The following is a 6,000-nucleotide window of genomic DNA, read 5'->3' as shown; positions in this document are numbered from 1 at the left end:
ACCTCAACACGATGCAAAATTTAAACCGAAAGCCCCCCTGACATTTGTTTCTACGTACGCCCCTGCAGCAGTTCATTAGCCTCTCTTTCTCCTCATTTTTGCTTCACTTAGCAAGTCACCCTTTGTCAGATATTCAACACACAGCTGTCGAACAAATGATTGATTAGTATTAGCGCCTTTGTGGTCATTTAAGATAATTTGTTGACCTATTTCACGGTTGACCGGTTTTCTATGCACTTTTCCTTTTATTTCTGTTTGCTGAGGCATTGCAATTTTGGTTAAGTAGAAACCGTGAATTTGCTAAGCGAAGCAAACAAAACGTGAAACTGTGGTGCTATTCAAGCAGTCAGGCTTCATATTTAACTCAACAAAAAATTTCCTTATTCTTCCTTGTTTACATCTAAGCATATTACATTTTCTTTTCGCTTCAGTTTCCGCTGCATGAATTCAAACCCATAAAAGCTAAGAGCAACCCTTTACGCGCTCCTTTGCTCTTATCGAACGCACAGCAACAAGAAAAAACCTACACAAACCGACGCAAATAAAATTTGCTTTATGAACCACGTGACCACATGCAAAATTACAAAAAGAAAAAGGAGTAGAACTATGCAGAAAAAGCGAAAATAGCGAACATAAGTTCAGTGACAGCATGAAAAGAATGGTGAAACAAGCAGAATGCATACATATGAACGGGATGGTTATAAATAACTTTCAAGGGACAAATTAGCAAGTAAATAAAGGGTGATTTTTTTCGAGGTTCCAACTTTTTAAATAAAAAATACGGAAACTACTACTTTAGTAGGGAATGTTTCCTATCTTTCGAAAGAAAATTTGACAACATTAACTTTTTGAATATATTTTATTTCAAATGTTGGCTACGATAATCCATCCGTTGAGGACGTAACGCTGAGATCACGAGCTTCAATTTCAGTCATCAAATAGCGGGATATCATGGCGGAGTATCGGTCGCCAATGTTTCGTTCGGTTAGACGGTAAGAAATATGGATAGATGATTCCACTGGCCCACAAATCACACCAAACCGTTATTTTTCTTGATGAAATGACAGCTCTTGAATCTCTTCAGGTTGGTCTTTGTTCCAAATACCGCAAATTTTGCTTACTTACATACCCATTAAGCCAGAAATGGGCCTCATCGCTGAACAAAATTTGGCTTGAAAACGTCTGACCCTCTTGGAACTTTTCAAGAGCCACGCTTTTAATGTAAAATCTCGATTTAAAGTGCGTCAAGTCGTTCCATATGTCAATCCGAGATTCTCCATGGTCTTCGTGTACACTCTAAGCTATGGCTGCTTATTGTCTTCACTGCGTACTGGACGTGGCCTAGTCGGTCGAATATTATCCAATAATAGAATAAATAAAGGAATGGTAGGTCGATTACGTTGACCATAAGTTCAGCGAAGCACGCGAAATACATTTCTTACAGAACGTGAATTTTCGTAGCAAAATTTCACGATTTATAAAGGTTGTTCAGTTGTGAGTCTTTTCATCATGAAATGCCAAAAAAAACTGAACAAAAATAATATGACAGCTTGACACAACTCACACGTGATCTGTAAGGAAAAACTATAGGAAAAACTACATCCACTTGAATCCCCCGTTATATAGGTTTATTTCTGAACTTATTTGTAGAGGTAGCTAACTTTCTTTATTTAATAATATTGTGTACAAATTGGAATGTTAAATATAAACTGGACATTTTTCCAATAAGACCATGTCAACTATGTAGAGCCGTTTTCATTGACCCAATTTTACAATTACTGTAGGTCCCTCCTTCATCTTTCTTTAAACTCTCAACTTTATATTAAAACTGTGAAAAATAAATATTATTCGTTAATTATCTTCTCTTCATATATTTTATAAATACGTAAATTTATTTAAGAGCAAGCTCTTTCTTAGGCTGGGCATACACTCTAGTAAAACCCTTAAAGTCAACCAAACTAGTTATTACAACTAAGCAAATTTTATCAACAACAAGAAATGCAGTTAGCCAACTCTTTTCAATGCAAGTTACTAATATTTTTCACTTTTGATATCCTGTGGGATGACAATTGTCAGAGTTCGATAAGAAATATTGTATACCAATATAATTTAAATAAAGCTCCCTAAAAAACTTATGTAACTATTTATTTAACCCTGAAAAGAGGTATATTAAGTTTGCCACGAAGTTTGCAATACTTAGAAGAAAATGTCGGAGGCTATTAAATTCATATATAAATTATCAGCGTGAGGAGATGAGTTTAGTTAGCCATATCCGTCAGTCTATATAAAAGTGAATTAGTTCCTCAGCTATTGATGTGAAATATTTTTCATACGTCCGTTTTTTACTAAGCATCTGCTCATTTATTGAAACCGCTGAGATCGGACAACTATAGCACACAAACTGAACGATCAAAATCAAATTCTTGTATGGATTTTTTTTTTTATTCACAAGATAGTTTTTACCAAAAATTTAGTTAATTATTTTCCAAGACTATAAAATTTGAAGAATAGTTTTATATATGACCATTATATAATATAGCTGTCATACAAACTGGACGATCAAAATCAAGTTCTTATATGGAAACTTATTTATTTGGGAAGGTAGAATAATTAAATTTATACAATGCTGCCGCTTTTAGTTTTAGTCTCAGATATCCGAGTTTAGTCCTATCATTGAATAAAATACATAAATACGTCAAAATAAAAAATCAAACCCTTTCATGCATTATTCTAATATGTAGCTGGTGTTCTGTTGTTCTCCTAACTAGTTCAACTCAATAAAATCAAATTGTAAATTAGTTATTTCTGGTCATATTTAGTTAGCCTTTTATTTGTAGCAACGCCAGTAATTATTTTACACGTATATTGTGTACTGCTTCTAATTTCCTTGTTATACATTTCTCCATATATACATATGCATACATTTGTATGAACTATAGATACGCTTGAGTGTATTATTAGCTCTTTCTTGGCAATGCTTTATAAAAACTGAAACTACGCGAGGAAATAAGTTTCTACACTTACATATGTAGATGTGTATATAAGTTATTAATGCACATATACATATTCAGATTCGTATATATATAAAAACATACATATAATGCTTGGCATATGTTATTTATATATATGTAAGTATGATTGTTTTCTAATTGTGGTCTCTAATTGTATTGCTGCATTGCTATGCAAACACCTGTTTGCGGTTGCTTGCTACGCTATAGAGTTTGCAAATGCTGGAACATATCAGTATATACTTGTATAAGTTTACAATTAAATATACAGTAAGCTATTAACCTTAGCGGTTGATATTGTCGTAAGGTATTACGCTGCGTGACCGACTTTAACGCTGCTTAGGGCAATGGGTGTATAAATGGAATATAAGCTATTAGCACTGTTACAACACAGTTCTATCATCGATATGAATATTGGCATTTAATACGAATATTGGTTCATCTCAATGCAGGAAAATTCTATTCTATCCAATTATTATTGCCCTTGAGATATTGTAATCGAGGTGCTGCGATAATATTTTTCATACTAGTTAAGTTACTTAAATTGGAACATGACGTATTGTTTTACCGAATTTTCCAACAGGGATGATATGAGATCTATGTGTCAGTTCGGTCATTTTTAATATGTTATGATCTGCAATTTTTTTTATTGTATTCAGTACTATTTTCAATAACTTCATGACAAGATATACGCAAGATAAACTCTTACAAGTTACTAAATTTAATTATCGAAATAATCGTTCTCCAGTTGCAACTTTTCAAGCGCTTTTGTCATTTTGTGATAATAACAATCGTCCGATTATGCTTGCTTTTCGTCGAATTTTTGAAAATTTTGGGCATACATTTACTTTACAAAATGTTAAAGCGCCAATAAGACAAAGAAACTGCTCGAAATAATGAAAATATTGCTGACGTTCAGGCAAGTGTTACTGCAGACCGCAATTTATCGATTCCAAAACGTTCTTAAGAATTGGGACTGTCTTCAACCACCAGCTGCCGGCCTTTTGAGAAAGGATTTGAGCTTGCATCCATATAAAATTATTCACACCCAAGAACTGAGGGCATTGGACAACCGTAAAGGTCGTGATATTGCTGATATTACTTTGGAACAGCTTGAAAACGATAACGATTTTTTTTAAGAAAATCATCTTCTCCGATGAAGCTCACTTTCATCTGTGTGGCGCAAACAAAACTGTCGAAAAAAATCCACAAAATATTCATGCAAAACCATTACATTCGTCTTAATGAACAGTTGGGTGTGTTTTTGGGCTGGTGGAATCATGGGTCCGTACTTCTCTCGAAATGCAGCTGGTGGACGCGTTACTGTCAATAGTGCGCGGTATAGATCGATGATATCCAACTTTTTATGACCGCAATTGGAAGAAGTTGATTTTGACAATATCAGGATCCAACGAGACGGGGTATACGTGCCACACAGCACATGCAACAACCGAGTTATTGCGAGAAATGTTGGAGATTCGATTGTTTCAAAAATAGTGACATTGAATGACCTCCAAGAAGTTGTGATTTAATACTATTAGATTACTTCTTGTGGGGTCTATTGAAATAATTGGCCTTTAGGAACAAACCAGACTCTCAGCAAGCTTTAGAAGTCAATATTGATCCCTCTATTCATGAAATTGATTTAGTAGGAAGAGTACTCGAAAATTGGGTTCATCGAATCCGTTCCTGCAAAAAGGTCCTATTAGGAATAAGGGAAAAGTCATTACGGACCCATGACTGTATGAAACTGGACGGGATTGTTGTGACACGAGAAAATTATTTATTTCTTTTAACAAACGATTATCGCCAGGCTTACAAAAATTCGTCTAACCTTAGTGTTTGTTACAGAAAAAGTAAGCAATGGATGTAGGTTAAACGTTATTTGCTTAATAAATCTCGTATAGACGAAAATTTCAATACAAAGAGTATGTAAGCAAGTCAACTTATATACGGTTTGTGATAAAGAAGCTGAATATCGATAAAGACCGATTTCGATAGTTCTAAACAAAAGAGTTACCACATGTTAGATTCACTTGCGTTGCGTTTAGCTCTGCTCTCTTATTTTCATTGAAACTGCAAACTAAAATAATGACAACTTTTTAATCAAGCAAATAATCATTCATAAATTAAAAACTTGATAAAAAAATTTAAATGAAATTCATTAACATATTTCCAGCAGACCGTTTTCATACTGCTTGCTTCACAGCAATGGTGCATAATTTATTTTATAAAATTCTTCATTCCTGTCACTTTAAAAGTCAATAACACAGAATATAATGCGGCATAAACATTTTGGTTTGTGCTTATGTTTGTTTAAATTTTCCGTTTATATTTTAATATTCACTTCACTATAATTTATTTTCGGACATTGATAAGGGTCACCGCACACAGAAACCATAACACCGCGCCTGCAAAAATGAGTTCGTACAAATAAATTTTATAAGAACTGTGCACATTAGAGCCATAAAAAAGTATTTTTATTAGTATTATGACAGCGACCTTCATATTTTGCATACACAGACGTAATATTTTGATAACTATGCCAAACCTGAGCCGAAATAAAACTTGACCGTACAGCATGTACATCATGAGGGAACTGAATCGCTTAACGTCACTCATACGCCCCTCAAGTCTGAATGCATATAAGCCAACACATATATGTATGTATGAACGCTGAAATATGTAAATACCTAAAATGTTGAATTACAGTAAAGGTGCTATGAATTTACGTTTTGAACTTGATAAAAGCTGGCAGTTGATGTGCTGTCAGTTGGCAAACTAATAATTCATCTCTCATTAGGTCTTTTGTTTTTCCGGTGGTCAAAACTTATACTATGTAGTATATGATAGCATTGGGATATTTATTTATTACTAACTATTTTTACACTTTTGCAGTATGTTGCTACAAAGTATAATAGTCTTTCCACGTAACGAGTTGACGAACATGATACATGTGTTCCTTGCCGAGAACGAGTTCATAGGTAAGCGT

Source organism: Bactrocera tryoni, chromosome 5, assembly GCF_016617805.1.
Source record: "Bactrocera tryoni isolate S06 chromosome 5, CSIRO_BtryS06_freeze2, whole genome shotgun sequence".
In the NCBI taxonomy this organism is placed as follows: domain Eukaryota; kingdom Metazoa; phylum Arthropoda; class Insecta; order Diptera; family Tephritidae; genus Bactrocera; species Bactrocera tryoni.
This window is presented reverse-complemented; position numbering follows the sequence as displayed.